The 20,640-nt window shown below is 37.0% G+C and overlaps 1 long non-coding RNA gene across 2 annotated transcripts; it reads left to right on the forward strand.

The window, feature by feature from the left end:
* On the forward strand, nt 516–20,568 carry LOC110395992. 2 transcript variants are annotated; one of them, XR_002436730.1, is made up of 4 exons: nt 516–2,762; nt 14,863–15,003; nt 17,090–17,295; nt 20,269–20,568. It is a non-coding gene; the product is annotated as an uncharacterized LOC110395992 (long non-coding RNA). The 2 variants fall into 2 exon arrangements; XR_002436724.1 differs by lacking the exon at nt 516–2,762 and having other exon boundaries at nt 13,127–15,003.

The raw sequence follows: 20,640 nt of genomic DNA on the forward strand, positions 1-20,640 counted from the left end.
TCTAAAAAGTATCGCAGTCAGCACACAGAGTCAACTGTGAGAGATAAGAGAGCTGCTCCAAAAGTAATGCCTCCTATTTTTATTATGTTGGTTCACAATGTCAGAGTCAGATGTTGGTGGTACGGCAGTAAAGGTTGAACCTTCCCACCAGCGTTTCATTACATTTTGTTGCCATGTGACAGATGGCAGCAGAGGGGCAGTCTGACACAATGGTGTCTGACATGGAAGTGCGTATGAAGCAAAGGCTGTATCATCGAATTCTTCCATGTGGAAAAAAAATGGCACCCACTGACATTCACTGACACTTGCTGAACACTTCTGGATACTGAACAGTGAATGTTGGCACAGTGAGGCCATGGGTGGTGCATTTCAGTAGTGGCAACAGTGAGTCACCTCCACTAGTACAGATTTTTACAAGTGCAGCATGCAGGCTTTTGTTCAACACTAGTGAAAATGCATAGTTACTGGTGGTGACTATGTGGAAAAATCATTTTGTAGCTGAGAATTTACTCTGTCAACTAGTGTTATTGTGCTCTATCTGTTGTAGTTTCCACAGAAATAAATAGGAGGCATTACTTTCAGAGTGACCTACATAATATTCTCAGGCTTGTTCACCTAAACAAATCCATTCCTTTCTAAACCATCAAAGTGTCTGTGTATGTGTGTGGATGTGAGCAGGTTTAACAGTACAGAACTAGCTATAGGGTAGGTGAGGTGGTGTTTTGAGTGAGGGAATAAGAAGGAAGGAAACGATGAGGTGCTCTGGAAGGCAGAAAACGCTGTTTTTAACAGAATTATAAATGTTTTAGTTGGGGTCAGTATGCCATAAGTATCTAATTTCATAGATATTTAATTTCGCGTATATCATACACTCATAGGCAATTAATAAACATTATTTTTGTACATGCTAGTAACGTGCCACAGTGTACTTCTAAAAACCACAAAAAGGCAACATTAATGGGATTTTAACTTACTTGATTTTCTGGGACTTCACTGCAAGAATAACTCCAAAAGCTAAAAGATGACCTGGTGTTTGAAGGAGATAAATGGGACCTTCGTTCTATGGATATTGAGATCATTTAGCTGCAGCAACCAAAGAGAACATTCTTGTTAGCTATTGCTCAGTTAAAAATTTAAGAACTTGGAAAAAAAAGGCAAAAGTGACTGTGAAATACAGTGTCTAGATGCAGCTAGATTTTTGGCCATCTTGGCTTCCTGGTCCTCTGTATTCTACACACAATACTTTGGCCAGAACAAATGGCTATAGATGTGAGAAGAAAGCGTACCACATCATCTTGATCTAAAGCACATGTCTCAGCCACTCCATTTCTCCTCAGAATTTAGCCAGTGGCAACACATTACAACACTTCTGAGTCCATTCAGCACAGGGCTGCATTACACATGTATGCTGGCCTATTCATTAAAATTCAGAAGTTGTAAAGCGTTAAACTTGCCTACTACAAGGATTTTTTTGTATAGATAGTCCAGACAGGCTCATAAAAGTCCCCGGTGCTTTATATTCTAGATCCAACTCTACAACAATAAAGCTCCTTGAAATTACATATGTATGGAACTAAACTAAATACCACAATGTAAAGAAAACTGTCAAAGCACCACACTGTGTTCTTAAATGGCCAACTTAATCACTCTCTGTAAGGTTAGTATCTGTGCACTGGCTGAATTAAGCAGTTCTTATATTTCACAGCTAGATTTCCAGTAAAATTGGAGCATGATATACAGATATTTTCCTCTCCATTGAGGATTTTACTCATAGTCTCAAAATAAATCTTTTCTGGAAATAATTTTTGTGAAGAGAGCTAATATGAGTAAGTGTAGGGTGTACAATAGATTGCCAATAATCCTTTTAGCTAATCCATCTATTTTATCATTCTTATCTGAGAAGAGACATTTTATCTTCACCTTTCATGAAAATTTTAATGCTAGATTTGCACATTCTACAAAATACTTATGTGTGCAACACAGCAAATATGTGCAATCCTGCAGATGCGATAACCGCTGTGAAAGAACTTTCAGACCTCATGGCAAAGCATCACCAGTGACAGCCACAGAGTCAGTCTGCAGGCAGGTGTAGGTCAGGCAAAGCTTGGCTTTTCAGATCTTAGGTTTTTAGAAATTATTCACAGAGTACTTACTGGAACAAAGTAGCTAACGATCTTGTCTAAATACTTATGACAAGAATAGATGTTATGATTTTCCTAGCTAAAATGACCATAGTAAAAAGTAGATAAACCACTGAGTCCTGAATTATGGTTTGGGGGTTGTTTTCTTTTTGTTGTTGTTGTTTTTATTTTGGTTTGTTTGTTTTTTAAATAGTTTCACTTAAATGCTCAGCCATTATCTTATAGATATATTTATAAATGCTTATACACACACATGAATATAGTTTAGCTTCCATGTGCGCTCTATAAATTATACCTTCTAAAGATGAATTCTTTTACTAAGTTTTTGTAGCAATCCCAGTAAACTAGAAATTACAGCAACAATGAGTAATCACTGGATTTCCATGTGTTTTTCATTTTTACATTTAAACAGAATTTATAGTTGAAAGTTCTTTACATTTTCACTTCTACATTTCCCATGTCCCATTCAGCATCATCCTTGTTGGGTTCATGGTGACCTCTGGCAGAGAAGCAAGTAGGAAGCTGGGCATGATGACTTCAGTAGCTGTTCCAATGCCAAGTGTGGGTTGAAGTTACTTTGAGGGTGTCCATAGCTGCATTGAGGAAACCACAACTCTACAGGTATCTGCTTGCAAAAGTAGGTAAAAACCTGTTTCTCTACCGAGGGGAGTCCTAAATGGGACATTAGGTTGCTTGTCAAGTGATACTATTTAATTTTAGAAAGGTGTGTTGCAGGAGAAAAGGCCCTTCATTTTTATAGCTACATGAAACTGAAGGTTAGACAAACTTAAGATTTCGCCTAGCAGTATGATTTTGTTCCAAATGATTTAAATAAAACTGTAGACTGTGTGTGGAGATGAATCAAAAAATCTCTTTTTCTCTTTCCCTCTTGTTTTCACCTCCTGATAAAGCTGCTTGATTTTGCAAACAGCAGAGCATTCGACAGGCAAATAGATGGCTGCACAACTGATTGTGTAAACGTACAGTATTAGGAAAGCCTGATCTCTGTAATTCCCCCTCATGCTGCAGACAGAGAAGATGGCGAAGAAAAGGTTTCTCCCTCTCAGATTGTTCACCCTGTGAAAATCTGAAGACTTTCCATTCTCATAAGACTGATGCTCATTCTTCCCCACTGCCATTCTCTGTTCTCCTTTTTACCCTGCTTATTGCTGCCAGCTTAGGCCTTTAATGTGACTGGATCTTCGACTGCCCTTCTTCGTATGTTTTCTTGTTGCATATAGCTCTGTCAGATCTGAAGTGGTTTATGGATTTTACCTGTTTACATAGCTCTGATGAGGAGATTACTCCATTACATTTCCCAAAGCATCTAGAGTGAATGCAGGAATTCAGTTCCTCCTTCACAACTCCTTATAACTGTTATAGTTTGGAAGAAAATAGGTGGATTTTTTTCATGTAGGCTATCTGGGAAAGTCTTACTTTCCCACAGTAAATATTGAAGTATCTTTCATTTTTGACCAGTCAGGCAGCTTACTGACAGGGCCATGGTTTCTGGTGTATGTAGTAAATCCAGTCTGAAACTCTCACTCTGTCCATCACATTGTTATTAGAGGCATAAATTTATACAATATATATCTGTTTCAAATAAGTTGCATGGTTATGCTCTTGCCTTGCTTTTCTGCAGCATCTGGGATCCATCAAATTATTATACAGCTGGTTAGAAATAAAATACATTCCTGTGCTCAGTGACTGTATTTTCTGTTTCTATGAATTATTGGTGTTTTACAGTCTCTTTGTTTAAAACTAAGAATAAGCAAAATTTTAATACTTTCTATTTGGACTGTATAAATAGCTTAGTTTAGCAATTTACATCACGATAACCAAATTCCTCTCATGGAGAAAATTAGGTGACGTTTTATGCTGCAGATAGTGTAACACCACATAGGTGTAAGTAGATAAGCAAGTACAAATTAACATTATTCTGTTTATTTGTTACTGGAAAGAAATTACATTTATGCTCAGAGGTCTAGCATCACTAGTTTTAATGCTATGGTTCAGTGGCAATTTCTGTAAATGTTTTTAAAATTAAAGGAGCTAATTGGAGAGAAGAGTTCATCTCAGAAGCTCTCTGACACAGAGGTGGCAATCAGGCCATAGGAATATGTACTTCTTTGCTGCGCCTGACCTCAGACTGGAAGCAGTACATCAACACTAGTAATGCCAGCTTCCATGACCTCAGTATCTAGTGATGTTTTGCTTACAGTCTTAACATTATTTCAATCCCATAATTTTTTGAAGCCCTGCTCATAATTTTGGAATAGTTGCGGTTAGCAAAATGAATGTTCACCATGGGTAGTGACTACAGAAGGTGTATGAAGTTCAAGTTGTGTGGGAAATGGAGGAAAGGCTTTCTTGCTGTCTTCCTTGTAGTGCCGTATGCACGGACGGTCTTACCTACAGCAATTCAGATGTTTCAGTCAGAGGGATAAGAACATCTTCTCTCATTGACTACACTGCCAAATACTCTATTTGTCCTTGCATTCATGGTACAGTGCTGGCTCTCTCGTTGCTGGTGGAAAAGTTAAGGAATCTTTCAGTACTTTTGAGCTTCATGAAAAAAATGACTGGCCTTCTTGGAATCATGAACTATCAGGATAATAAAATTATTTCAGACCAGCATGCTAAGAGTGCTTATGCAGCTTTGTGATAAGAGATTCATTGGCCATCATAAAGAATATGTGGTTTAGGAGAGTCTTAGATGAGGTTGGCAAGCAGAATCTCAACTCTTAAATGCAGTTTGCTGTGGGATCACATGGCATTTGTGCAGTGATGTGTTTGTTGACAAATGTGACATAAAGAAATTTAGAAGGAAAAAGAAACCACATTTTCTTAAAGCATTTTAGATCACTTTGTGGTCTAACCACATGCTCAAAAACTTCCTGAGCTGGAAACAGTCTCCAGATGACCTACAGGCTTTAATACTTACCAAAACAAAAAGTTCTCTACCACAAAAGCATTCCAATGGTTCTATTCTGGTAGAAGACAGTTTCTCATCATACGCTTTATTATAGAAAAATGTTCTGTTTCCCTGTCACCTTTTCTTCTTCTGCATAAAACGTAAATTTGTCGTAGCTTAAGATAACTTTTGGCTTATGGGATAACTTTGTATACACAGCAATAAATTGGGGTGCACAGTAAAACTTTTCGGTAACTTGCCAAATTATCTCCAATGTCAGGCATGCACAACTGTTTTTCTTGGCATTTGTTTCAATTGCATTTAAACTGCATAATGCACACTTCTAACCTCTCTCTTGTAGAAATAGCAGTTTCATTGGAAAACTTTTGTCCACTGGGTATTTGGAGAATAATTGACCACCATGTCCAACAGTAATTTCAATTTAACAATCTAATTTATCCATGATTTCAGTGGGACTTTGAGCTAGAAGATTTATCATTCAGGATAATGTGAATAGAGGTTTCTTTCTGATCTTTGACCTGCATGCCTTCTTTTACAAGCTCCTACACTACATGAAGCATCGACACTTCCACCACGAAAGACCCCATTGTATATTTCCTTGGGATTTTGGTTTTTTGAATATGCTGAATTGCACACATTATGCTTTTTGTCTATACTGTCAAGCATGTCTGCACAGTAGTCAGATGTAAATGCACCTCATTTAGATTTACCTGGCTTAAAGCTAAGTACCTCAGGACTCATAAACTAGAGCTCTGCACAGCTGATATGAACTGCTGAAGAAATCTGGCTCTGGACTGCCAGGACTATGTTGTTACTGATACTGGAAGGAGCTGGTTTAAGCCCACTTTGGAATTGTTTGCACGAACTATTCATGTCTTTCATTACATGGTAATTGTGGTGGCTTAACATCCCATGACCTGCTAAGTACCACCATAATGCTCTCACTCCCCCTCCACAGAAGGACAGAGGGAGAAAACACAATGAAAAAAAGCTCATCAATTGAGATATGGAGCATTTTAATGACAGAAGGAGAAGCAAAAGGAGTTAAAAATGATCATAGAATCATAGAATCAGCTAGGTTGGAAAAGACCTACAAGATCATCCAGTCCAACCATCAATATATTCTCTATATTCTCTATATTCTCTATACTCTCTATACTCTCTATACTCTCTATACTCTCTATACTCTCTACTTCCTAAGTAATGTTTATCTACTTCTTGGGAAGCAAGGTCTCAATATACATATTAGTTTCTCAGAAAAAGCAATGTTTTCCTAAAAAGTCTCCTTCTCTCCTTCCCCTACCAACTTATATTGCTAAGCATGATGTCACATAATATGGGATATCCCTTGGGTCAGTTCAGATCAGCTGTCCTGGCTGTGTTCTATCCCCATCTCTTGCCCATTACCAGCCTACTGGCCTTGTTTAGGAGGACTCAGAGAGAAACTTTTGTCGCTATGACAGCACTGCTTAGCAATACCCGAAACACTGATGTGATATCACCTCTGTTCTAGCTGCAAGTGCACAGCAGTATCTGGGCTGTTGTGTGGAAAGATTGCTCTATCCCCACCAGACCCAGTATGTTAATACACTCTCACTGAGTTAAATTTTTACTGAAATCCAAGCTAATATTCTTCTTGTGGTCCTTTCCATCTTACCTTGGAGGTTCAAAGGAACCTAAATGGAATGCATAATACATTTGCATGGACCTATATGATACTGAAGCAGCAGTAAATGATCAAAGTTTAAGGCTTCTTAACAACATTTAAAAATTATTCCTTGTTTATAAGTACATTTGTGCAATCATCTATAAGCTTGCATAGGCACATGTCTTCAAGAACTACAGGCACGGTTGCTAAAGAACTATAAACATTTACTCTCTCCTTACTGCTAAGCAGTTGATGTTCTTGACTCTGCTCATCTGAGAACATAAACCAAGGACATCCTTCAGTCCAGGTCCCTCCAATCATGAGTTAATAAGTGTTTTTGTTTTTCACCAACTGACCAGGAATCAGCCTGGTGTGTTCAGTCAGAAAGTGCCATAGAATCATAGAATTAATTGCTCAGGTTGGAAAAGACATTCAAGATCATCAATTCCACCTGGTGTCTCCTCTAGACATAGAACTTTAGTTAGCTAAATTTCATCTGCAGCTTCACTGCTGCTCCTTTTTGTTTGTTTGTTTGTTTTCAAAATCTGGAAGTAGATGTCATCTGCAATTCTCATAAGTAAAACAGTTCAACGGAGTGGCTTCAGCTTTTCTATGAAGATAAATATAAATGATCTAAAATCCAAAGCATGAGAAGTTTCAAGGTAGAAAGGAATAAACTGTTTCTCAACCCCCTTTATCCTGTCAACTTTTAAAACTTAGGTTGGCGGGGGAGACAGAAACCTACAGAACTTGTAGCATTTGGTAGTATTTTTGTATTTCTTAGAAGAAGTCTGCAGATTGCTGGTGTTGGATATCACTGTTTTAGAACTCTGAGAGGTCTGTTTCTTGGGGATCATTTGAATCTCTGAAGGAGTTCAGTCTCTGCTTCGTGTTAGTCATATGTCCATCCAGGCTGGATGGGGTTTTGTCCAGGCTAAATGGGGCTTTGAGCAGCCTGGTCTAGAGGGAGGTGTCCTTGCCTATAGCAGGGGTTTGGAACTAGATGGTCTTCAAGGTCCCTTCCAACACAAATCATTCTGTGATTCTATGTCCTTTACTTTGTCTTTAATTTGCATAAATGTACAGATCTGTGGAATGGGGATATTTAGCTATCCCCTTCTAAGATATATTGTGAAACATAATTATCAGAGAAATAAACATCTTTCAGAATAAAAGGCTAAGTGTATTAAAATTAAGTAAAAGTTATTTACTTAACACAAGTAAAACTGAACACAAGTCTTGAAAAACTTTAGCGGTTGTACAAACTGCATCTGGCCTATGTACTTCAAAATCTTGCTATTCTGCAAGAGAAGGTAGGCATTATAAATAAAGGATTCTTTTAGTGTCTTTTTAGGTACTTAGTAGCAAAATGAAGATGCTTCTTGAAGTTTCATTTATTTCCTTTTGAAGCAACACATGCATTTAAAATATTACCTTACAAAAAATTCTGACTATGGGAAATATAATCATCACGATTCTAAAATATGTTTCAAATTTCAGTGATCTTTATAACACATCTGACCAGCTGTACTGCTGTACCCACTAAAGCTTGGACTATGATAACATCTCAGGAAAGAACATGCCTTCAGTACAAGCCTACGCCTGTGATGTGAGATCCTGCCCTCCATTTCCAGCCTCCCTGAGTTTCAGTTCTGTTGCACTCAACATTTCTATGATTCTACTGATGTCTTCTCCTGAGCTTTGCAGTGTGGATTTTACACAATTTGTTATAGCTGAACACAGTAGAGGTTTCTGCTTGTTTAGAATTATGTGTACAACTATCTGTTCTCTCCAACAAAATAAATGGTACTGATTAACTACCACATTATGTGTAAAGACAAGTCACTATAGCCAATTCCTGATACTTTGTGTTGTGTAATACATCAGCCTGAATATTCAGTTACACAAAACATAGAAAACGATCAGATCCACTTTTTCTTTTTTTTAATGAAAACATAGTAAATGAATTAGAGGCTACATTTTAAAACTTGATCTTTTTACAGTATTATTTCACCAGGCATATTCTCTACTATTCGTGGATGAATGGGACAAGTACATTGACAACACAGTTTGACAGAATGGTGTTAGTAAGAATTTCTGCACTGATTATTCTGTCTGATTCAATGCTACAAGTTCACATTTTCTACCCAGAAATCTATTGAAAGCATTATGGTCTGTTGCATTCTTCTCATCATAGAAAATTTGTGAAGATGGAAGGTGTATGCCATTCTATATAGTCGCTGTTCAGAATGACAATGTTGCTCAAAAATTCTGCATGTGATCCAACACTTTGGGGTTGCTGATATTACCTAAAAAATAACTTATTGCAGACAGATATGATCTTTGAAAAATGACTAGTTCCATTCCAAACATTTTATACTGGGAAACTTTTGTGCCCTTGGGTCTGCTTTTTCTGTCTTTAACAAACCTGAACGCGTGGTTCAGGTGTAGTGTCTATTTCCTTTGTGAACTGGTGAGCAGTACATTTGGTTTTACATTGCCTTGTATAAAGCAAATCAATGTACAACGAATGAAATCCCTGAATGGTGTTCCCATCTCTCATTGTGACTTCTGTTTCCTGTGGCCTGAATTGTTATAGTATGTGAAGTGTAAAGCAGATATGCAATATACAGACAGCTGGTTTCATTATCATGAAAAAGAGAGGTTATGGAGCAATGGATACCGAACTTGCACTCCTTAATCTAAATGACTCAATAACTTGTTATGGACAGTTTCCTTTCATATGCTTGTCTCTCTGACACACCATTCATGTTCATACCAAGGAATTTCCAGTTAAAAAGCATTGCTTATCTGCTTTACAATTTTTTCTGCAGCATGGTCAAATGTGATTTTTTTTTTTGGTAATGCATGTTAGCTAACAAAAAAAGTATTCCTCTCTTAAAATTGTCACCAATATCAAAAGAGAGGCCTTTTATAGATTCCACCACAGACTTGGGACTTCTCAAATATAACACACCCTTGAGTTCACAGAGGGTCAAACACAATTCTGTGCAGTGGGTTAGCACAAATCTTATCACTGTGGAAGTTCGTCATAAATCTTGAACATAGGATTTTTCTCTTTATGGAGATAATTTCTGCCTAAATCAAAGTACATTTTGTAGTGAATGGGAATGTGAATGTTTGGAGAGGCCTTTAAATGTTGATTGTAGTTAAGAAGCTGAATACAGTGCAGATATGAATATTGCAATGCAGTCTTTATTAATCAGTGATCACAATGTTGATTTCTTCCTGGAGTTAAAAACATATAAATGTGACCTACTAGATTTAACTCCAGATATTCCTGAGTCTCTTCTGAATTTGCCATTGTTTTGTGCCTAACCAGGAGTGAGTCACTTCAACTTTTTAAAGTATGGAGAACATACAATATAGGATATTTCCTTTGTGCCTAGTATAGCGGCAGATGTTAATTAATGTGTCTGCAACTTTACAAAGTATACATAATACACAAAACCACAGCTCCTTGTGTAGGTCTTTCCCCAGGACACAGAAATTCGTGCCTACTTTAGACAAATTTTATTTTCTCCATGACAACTTTGTTGATATTAAATGACTGGAATTCAAGCTGTGTTTATGGATTACAACTCGTTGCAATCTGTAAGATTTGTTCATCCCTGACTATGCTAATTTAATTCTGATCTTGTGTTTCAGAGAAACTGCTTGTTGAAGCAAGATTTAGAATTTGTTTTGCATTAATATTTAAGCTTCAGCTTAAAATTTTCACTAATGAAATTCAGATACATAGTTATACCTAGAAGCCTAATATGGAAAGACCAGCAAGCTGGTTGGAAAAAGAAAAAAACCTGAAAACTCAAGCAAGCATTTACAGGAAATAGTTATGCACTACTTACCTGGATGTAGCAGAAAATTTAGAAGCAAAACATATAGTCATGTATTCTATTCCTCTCCTCTTTTATCTATTTTGTTGTTGTTCTAAGTTTTTTGTTTGTTTGTTCACTTGTTTGTTTGTTCATTTGTGTTTTTCTTGGAGACTGGATTTATTTACTTTCAAGCTACTACAGAATCACAATATTGTTAAGGTTGGAAAAAATCTCTTGAGATCTCCAACTCTCCTGCCCAAGGATGGTCAGTTGGAGCTGGCTGCCTGGGACCGTGCATAGTCAAGTTTTGAGTATTTCCAAAGGTGGAGATTCCACAGCCACTCCGGACAATGAAATTCAGTGTTTGATCACCTTCCCAGTAAAATGTGTATTTTGTATTTAGTTGGAATTTTATATGTTTGAATTTGTGCCCACTGTCTCTTGTCCTGACACTGGACACTGCTGAGAAATAGTCTGGCCTTATCTTCATTCCTTCCCATCATGTAGTTATACATATTGATAAGATACCACCAAACCTTTCTTTCCTCCAGGCTGAGCAGTCTAAGCTGCTCCTTGTGTGAAAGGTGTTCTAATTCCTTAGTCATCTTTGTGGCTCTTTGCTGGGCCATTAAGTCCATGTTTCTCATGTACTGGAGAGCCCAGCACTGGACACAGTACTTCAGATTGGCTATTGTAGAGTAGAGAGCAAGAACTTTCTCCCACAACCTGCTGGCCTATGGCAGCCCAGGATGCTGCTGGCTTTCTTTGTTGCAAGGGCATATTACTGCCTCATGGTCAGCTTGCTGTCCACCAAGACCCTGAGGTCCTTCTCTGTAAAGCCATTTTGCAGCCAGTTGTCTTCTGCATATAGTGCTGCCTGAGGGTTATTCCTCCCCAAGTGCAGGACTCAGCACTTCCCTTTGTTGAATGTAATGAGATTCCTGTTGGCCTGTTTCTCTAGCCTTCCCATGTCCCTCTGAATGGCAACACAACCCTATCATGCATCAGCCACTTCTCCCTGTTTTATATAAGCTGGAAACTCACAGAGGGTGTACTCTGTCCCATTGTATAGGTCATTAAAGAAGATGTTAAACAGTGCAGACACAATATCGACCCCTGGAGTATGCTGCTAATGACATGCCTCCAACTGTTACTTTCTGCGGCTGACTACAGAGCTCTGGGCTTGGATGTTTAGTCAGTTTTCAATCCAACTCACTGTCATCAATTTGTCTCTGGCTATGTTATGGGGGAGAAAGCCTTACTGAATTCAAGCTAAAAAACATCCGTTGCTCTCCTGTTATCCATCAAGCTAGTTACCTCATTGCAGTAGTCTATCAGGTTGGTAAGGGATGATTTCTCCTTTGCAAACACAAGTTCACTGCTCCTGGTAGCCTTCATGTCCTTCAACCGAGGGTAAGGCTTTCTTGCTCCAGGAATAAGTCCGTTAGACTCAAAGTAGAGCAGCATACAACCATTAGTACTGAGCCTTTTGATTTAATCCAATGTGACATTATTATTTATTTATTTATTTCCATGTGAGTGATACTGAAATATACCGAGCATCCTGATTTCCTCCTCCAGTCTCTTGGCATCTGGATTCTCACTGTCATTTTCCAGGATCAGCCTCTCCAGTGTTGCTTATGTATAAACTTGAGAAATGAATCTTGAAGATATGACATATATCTTGTTTGTTATTTTAGGCCACTTTATACTTGATCTGATCTTCAAGGTCAGTGTTCTGTTCTATTTTTTAGGATAAACAAATCTGTATCCTTCTTTGACCAGGACATCACATCCTAAAAATATGTATGACAGAGCTGCAGTTTACATTATATTTCTTTCATCAGTTGGTTTTTATAGCCAATAGGAAAGAAGCATATATCCCTGCCTGGATTTATGACCATGCCTTCATTATTTCTGTAATTCTTTATTGCAGCATGTCCTGGGAAAGTTTGTATTCGACTAAGGTAGATGATAAGGCAGTGGTAACATCAATGTGAAAAAGCTGTAATGTCAATATATATAGGTTGCTCCAAAAGTAATGCCTCCTATTTGTTTCCATGGAAAATACAACAGAGAGTACGACAATAACACTAGTTGATAGACCAAATTCTCATCTACAAAACAAGATTTTCCAACATAGTCACTGCCATTAGCTGTGCATTTTTGCCGGTGGTGAACAAAAGCCTGCATGCTGTGCTTGTAAAAATTTGCACCAGTGGAGGAGACCCACTGTTGCTGCTGTCACTACTAAAACACACCACACATTGCTTCCCTGTGCTCACATTCACTGTTTGGTCTCCAGAAACATTCAACAAGTGTCAATGAATGTCAGTGTGTGCCATTTTTTCCATATGGAGAAATTCAGTGACACAGCTTTGCTTCATTCGCACTTCCATGTCAGACACCATTTTATCAGACTGCTCCTCTGCTGCCATCTGTCACACAGCAACACAATGTAACAGAATATTGGTGGGAAACTTCAATCTCTATTGCCCTACCACCAACATTCATCTCTGACACTGTAGGCCAGCATAATAAAATAGGAGGCGTTACTTTTGGAGCAGCCATGGTACAATTTGAAGGCTGCACAAACTTTTTTTTCTTTCCATGCTATGTTTGTGCTGTTCACCAAGATTCTTCAAACTGAAGAATATTTTTAGGTTATTTTAACATTTCTATGCAAAGTTTTCTGAGTGTTTTTACAGCTAGTGACAACTACAAAATTCGATGTAATTTTGTGTCATAAATGTTACAGGCAATTTACAGATGTATCAATGTATTTATAGTTCAATTTTGTTTGTAATTTTTTTTTTGTTTTGTTATTTTAATCTTCCCTCACTTCTTAATTACTCTAGTATGACTTCTTGGGAGTTTTCTCATTGTATTTCACACAGACAGATTTATTTAAATATTCTATTCTGCTGAAAATATATTAAAATTAGCACATTATTTTAATTTTACTTATTTCTCTCTTGGAAACGGATCCCTTTTTTTGTTATTATTTTATTAGCAGCAGCATTTTACCCAGATTTTTATGCGGGTTTGTGTGTATATGTGTTCTGACTTCTGAGAAAGAAGAGATAGGAAAAAATTTCTATATTTACAAAGAGTTTCATCCTGCATCTGTAATCTGTTCTTCCTCACTTCTCTTGGATATTTAAAAGATATTCTGGATATGTTAACAGAAGGTCATTTCCATGGGAGACTCTGCTGGGAAGAGCTGGCAAACTAAATAAAAGGAGAAAGAGCGTAAGAAATGTTAATGTCACCATTTTACTGATGGGGTTATGATAAACACACTGAAGTCACAGATTAACCCTGACGCAGAGCCAGCAACTGAACCCTGCAACATAGTCTCTGGCTTTAGAAAAGTCATAGCATCTTTTTATAAGGAGTTTTGTCACGAGTGGCAGTGAGTCAGAGGTAGTAAAAACTATATGACTTGCTGTTGACTTCTTTATGATGGCTTGTATCTTACACCCGTAGCAGCAGTACTGAAATATGCTTATAACAACTGTCTTAAATAAAGCTGTCTCAGCCATCATCCATGTCATTATTAGGACTGCTACGTGTTATAGCACTTCTTTTCCCACAAATATTCTTGGTAATGGTCTGACAAAGGTAATTAATGAAACACTGTTTCCTACTTCAAATTGTAAGTAAGTTTACCCCTCTGCTTCCGAAAGCTACCGCTGCAGTGAAGCAATGAGAACTTCCGTCTATTATTTGTAAACTGCAGGAGGCTAAATAATCTATTGCATTATAAACAGCACTCTCACACACAGATATTCACATACACTGCAAAAGAATTTGTGCTTTGTCTGGAGTAAAATGAAGTCCCAGAGGTAATTTCTGTACAGTGTGGGAAATCGTGTCTCCTGCAGGAAATTTATAGCTATGATTGTTTCAGAGAAATGAAAAGTATACCATTAAATGTTTTTAACAAAAATATTCGATTGTTTTATATTTTATGTCTGACTCATGCCACTGCAAATTTAAAGAAGTTATAAATCCTGAATAAAGTTTTAGGTCACTTCATAGGAACTAGTTTGACTAACTACATTATATTGTTTTGGTCACATTATGAAATGATTTACTGAATATGCATTTAATTTGAATTCATAGCTGGTCTACAGTAAATATAACCGAGTTTATACTAAGGTTCATAAAAACTGATTTGGGAACAACATTAGAAGATAATTAAAAACAATCGTTTATTTCAATTTATAACAGAATAGTTGTCCAGAAATAACAGATGATTGGTCTTGAGAAGGACTTTTTTTCCATCTTATTCAGATGCAACTGAATCCTCTAAGAGTGATGACCAAACAGATGAAAGCCTGTCGCTATGAATCGTGAGGCATACGTTCAGGACTTGCCCTGGACTGATATGGGCAGCCCCTTCCTATGGTTCTGCTGTGGCTGGGTGGACAGGAGGTATGGAGGTGGTCAGACATGGTAACAGTTGCATGGTCCCTTGCATGCTGTTTGCTATAGAAACTGGTGTCAGCATGCTGATGAGTTTTCTCATGCTATCATTAATTTACTGTACAGCTAAGGATCTGTATGAAAGAGGGGGAAATGAAAATTTTTAGAGTTTTGCTCTTTTTATGCTTGGCTTTATAAAATAAAATTTTAAAATAAAAAAAATATATATGTATCAAAACAGAATATGATGATTATTTGTTTGTTTGTTTGTTGTCCTGAAAAAGCAGTAGGGTGCTTTCCTAATCTGACACTACTCTGAACAAAAATTACAAGTCGTTTTGTCGTGTCTTTTCCTCCATGTATCCCTTGCACACTTTGTAGGAGCTGGAACAAAACCCACTGTCTTATATTTATTGCCCTTCCTCTTTCCAGCTGCACTTATTCTGTGACCATGTGTTTTTGAGTGCACTGTTTCCCTTTTGCTTTAGCTTCTGTGTCAGTGGTGTAAGCATAAAAACGGCTTGCCTTTTCCACAACAGCTGTGAGCCAAAGCTGATATGTAAAAAAAAAACATTAAGCTCAGTACATGCTAATGTCAAATAAGGACAAGTTAGTAATTGTTATTTATGTGGATTAGTTGATTATAGGAATAATTGAAGTGGAAGATGAAATTTGCCTCTTTGGACTTCAGTAGATTTGAGAGGCTGCGGTAGTTTTGTCCTCTGACTTTCTACCAAGATGAATTTTATCCCCGAGAACTAAAACATTCCAAAAGTAACACTGAATTTATCTTATAATATATAAGAAAAACACCATCTCCCAAGTGCCACTTAAATTGTTTGCCCCTTTTTCCTCAAGTTCACCTTTCCTTAATGTGACTTAAATGCAAAGAGCTCAGACTTTTACCGTCTTGCAATTGCCTTTTAAGGGATGCCTGGAGTCAGAGAGAAGCACCAAATTGTTGCTTCAAAGCTATCATTCGCTCTCTGGGTTTTGGACCAGGCAAAAGGTTAGCAAACTTATTTTAATTCCATACTTAAAGCAATTCCTTCCAGTATCATTTTTTTTCCTCCTGCATTTAAATCTCTTAGTGTAATCTGAGTATTCCGCTAAGATCCAGAGACTCGTGACTTTTTTTTTTAAGAATGTTAAAGGAAAAATGGGAAGTATAGATGGATGATGCAGGCACAGCTAGCTATATCCTGCAAAATATCTACCCACCAGCTATACCACCTCTCTTGCCTAGTTACACTGATAATTTAAAGATAAATATCAGACATTTTTCAGCAACCCCCACACTGAAACAATTGCATATTTCATAGTTTCCTAAAGCCTCCATGAAAGTCAGCAGATTTATGGTTTAAAGAAAAACACACTATCACATTCAACAGCTTGCAAAAATAAACTTCCTCCCAAATTTGACGTTCCCTGATTGTGGTGTAATTTTGTTTAAAGGGCAATTACAGCATAAGGCTTCTGTAATTGTTCAGTTGAAAGTTGCTTACTGTTTCTGTGAAGTGTTCACACTGTCTGTCCATGTACTTCTGTTTGCTCCTGCAGTCCACTAATGCTACGTTTGCTCAAAGCACTAAATGCAACTCATTGCTTATAGGTTGTGCAAAAAGTGATCTTAATAAAGAAAAAATAATCTTCAGCCCTTGAAGACTTACAAATTCTCATAGAAATTGGTTTTTTTATTCTCTAGAAGCTCACCAGGTCTTTGGGGGTTGGACTACACTTTTGGAGCTCCATTCTAACCTCAGAAGATCACAGTTCTTCTCACACCCCCTTCATGTTCTTGAGCAGTTTTGGAAATGGGGCAAATTTTTTTTTATCTTCGGGTTCTCAATCCAGCCTCCCTGGTGGGATTATCTCCATGCCACTCATTTTCCACCCGATGCCTGAAAGTAGCACAAGGAAAACAGCAGTAGAACTAACCCAATATCTGGTTACAGATCATGCGTAAAGTGAATTGGGTCTTTAATGTTTTCTGACTTTTCCTGATTAAAAAAAGTTGTTCTCATTTCTTTGCATAAGTGATCTTTGTTTGCTTAATGCATGCATTTGCCAGTTATGATCTCAATGTTTCCTACAGGAACTAAGACTACTTCTATCAAAAAATGTTTGACCTTGCTTATATGGGCCTGGATAAAAATGGCAGTGTAAGGAACAGTACATTCAGTTGCTCAGCGAAGCCCATAGAATCCTGCTTACTGCATGGAAATACAACAACAGTAAAATCAGAGAATTAGGAGATGTCTCAGAAAACATGTCTGGACTCCATTTCACTTATTCTCTGAGGTACTATTAAAAACTTTGCTATGTCATAAATAAATTTGTTGAAATGTTGAAAGTGGCACTTCATCAGGATTACAGTTTTGTTTTGTTTTGTGGTTTTTTTTTCCTGATATATTCTAGCTTCACTAAAATATTAATCAAGAGAGATTCTATGACTACAAGGCAGAACTTAGTGGGACTAGAACTGGGGTTGATAGCTGGGGATGCCTGTACAAAGGCCATAATATTTGTATAAAATCTTATGACTTGTAATCATGTTCCTCGCCTGATCCAGCAGGAATGCTACAAATACCAGTGTTTTACCTGGTCTGGGATAGGCATTAATCTACCTCCTGTTTCCACCGATACAAAGAGAAAGAGATGAATATATATGGCCAATAATTATACAAGACATGCTTCAGAAGTAATGCCTTCTATTTTATGATGTTGGCCATGGTGTCAGAGGAGGATGTTGGTGGTATGGCAGTAGAGGATGAACCTTCCTGACAACATTCCATTCCATTCTGTTGCTGTGTGATGGATGGCAGCAGAGGGGCAGTCTGACAGAATGTCATATGACATAGAAGTGCGTATGAATTAAATACATGTCATTGAATTCCTCAATGTGGAAAAAATGGTACCCACTGACATTCATTGATGCTTGCTGAATGTTGATGGAGACCACACAGTGGAATTGAGCACAGTGAAGCAATGGATGGTGCATTTCAGCAGTGGCAACAGTGACAGTGGTTCACCTCCACTGGTACAGATTTTTACGAGTGCAGCATACAAGCTCTTGTTCATGGCTGACAAAAATGCATAGCTAATGGTGATGACTATGTAGAAAAACTGGGTTTTGTAATTGTGAATTTGCTCTATCAAATAGTGTTATTGTGGTCCTTGTTGTAGTTTCCATGGAAATAAATATGAACCATTACTTTTGGAGCAACCTGCATAATTTAACTGGAAATATAAAACCTATGTGTAACAAAGAGAAGATTAATGTAACAGAAAAGCTTTCCAATAAGAATTGCAAAATCCTAATTTGATAAAGCACAAATCCTAATTTAGTTAACATAGAACTCGATCTGCTTATGAAAGGGATTATGTATGTGGTTGCCTATAATTGCCAAGGGGAAATGGAATACCTCAGCAGGCCCATTCCAATCTCATATTTTTAAAAAGGCTCCTATATTTTTGTATTCATTTTTGAGCTTAAGGTATGATGGAAAATTTAAACTGTTTCTTTCTTAATTCTTTTGTATAAATAGCTGTAAACTCAATCTTTGTAAAGTGATTGGTTGAGTTGCCCAAATGGCAGCTAAGTTTTGTGTATTTTCATGCATTTGCATTCTCAGTTATGCTTGTATTTCTCAAAGTTTATCTTCTCTACAGGGAAGAAGATGTGTTCTTGTTAGTATAAAATTTCTCCATCTTCTCTTTTCTGCCTGCTTATTCCAAATCTGAAAGACCTGCAAAATATTTTTAAAAAGGAACACATATTTTCAACAGGAAAATTTGTGAAAACATGATCATAAGTACATCAGGCATGTTCCATTATCTTTCTCTTCCTTTGGTATGACAGAGAGAATTAAGAACTTATTTATATATTATCTTTATAAATTAATTCATTAAAAATTATCTGTGAAAAGACTATGGTTAGGGGAACAATTGGTCCCAGTTACCATAATTGTCATAATCGGGATAGAACTGAATAAAATTAAATTTCAGGTCCTTCAGTTGTAGGCTTCTAAGAAAACATCAATTCTTTTGAATTTAGAAGGAGTATTAGAAAGAAAGATATCTTGTTCTAAATTCTCAAAAATCAAAAAATCTCCTGAGAAAAAAAAGGAGTGTAAGAACTAGGTGGCCCATAGTGATAAAGATGTATTATCTGGAGTACTTGTTTTCAAACTAATGCAGGAAAACATGAAGATTTGTGATTAATTAATCTAAAGTAGTTACAGATACATCTTATCTGACAAGTGGTTTGTCATTCACAGTCTGTAAAACTAAAGAGTTTTAGCGTCTATAATGCTAAAAGAATGACACTGTTATCTGATAAGATGTACTAACAAACATTCATTAAAATAGGTATTGGATAAGGTGAAATGAGGTCTTTAACAAAATAAATTTACTATTAGTAAACTCTCATTCTTCCTGTCACCTTTGAAATTATAGAGATATTTTCTGTCAGGATATAAAAGAGTCTGTTCCTTCTCATGTGATTTATGGGAGGTGGAAGGTCAGTTTTAGTAACGTGTCCCAGACGTATCATTTTTAGTTGACAAAAAAAAGAAAAAAAAAAAAGTAGGATTATACCAAGTCTTAATTTAACTTATTTATGCCCATAAAATATCCAATGCCATAAGTACAGCCCTGTTAATCAATCTTCCCTTTCTTAAAATGCTTTTAGCTCACCTAAACCTTGTGGCAAAGCCCTGATCTGTTTATCAATAAACCTTATAAATTTGAATTTGACTGTAATTTTTCTAAGCTTTATAATTTCTCTTCTGCAAGTCTAAAATACAAAGGATAAGAATTGGATGCACAGGTCCTAAATTTGGCCATCCAAATGTTATGTCTCGGTCTAAGATCGCTGTCAATGCTTCCAACTTTGTTAAGACTCCAGAGAAAGAAACAAACTATCAGAGGGTAATTTGCCCAAATTATTTTAAAGATGGATTCTAGGGATGGAATTAGTTTCTCCTTCTTTCTCTATTAGTCACACAAGGAACTTTTGATTCCTTCATAGGGCCATAGATAATCCTGCTCCTCCCAAAGATGTGCTACTTCTACCTGAATTCTAAGCGAGACCTTCTAGTATTGCAGAGCTAGCACAGTAACTACAGTCTGGATTGCTATCTGAAAAGCCTAGTTCTGGAAACCATGTTAGGAGACTGAGTACCTCTGAATATTTCTCTTTTCCCATCATTGCCATTTTTTTAACTACAGTTTAGGTTTTCGTTTCTCAGGTTATTTTTTTGTGTCTTTTAGGAGAAGCATAATCACTATACACAGAATTACGGGTCTCTCAGAAGGCTGCTTCTCTACCGTTCCTAACATCAAAATGGATACTGGGTTTAATGAAAGCAGATTCTATCATGGTTGCTGCTTTGTGTGTTCTGGTACATGAACAGTTTGAATTCCTTCTGTCTATCGGATCTCTATGGAGCCCAAGACAAACTGGTGATTCTGAGAATGCTCATGGACAGCTGAATGTAGGGGTTCATTAATAATTTTGTTTCCCTAAGACTCTGTAACCTTCAGTCAATTTTAGGCTTTAATCAAATTTCAGATGCCTATTTTCATAACTCTTGAAACATATTTCATTTTTGATTTTCAGTACTTTGATCTTCTGTACAAAAG

Source organism: Numida meleagris, chromosome 1 (assembly GCF_002078875.1).
Source record: "Numida meleagris isolate 19003 breed g44 Domestic line chromosome 1, NumMel1.0, whole genome shotgun sequence".
NCBI lineage: Eukaryota > Metazoa > Chordata > Aves > Galliformes > Numididae > Numida > Numida meleagris.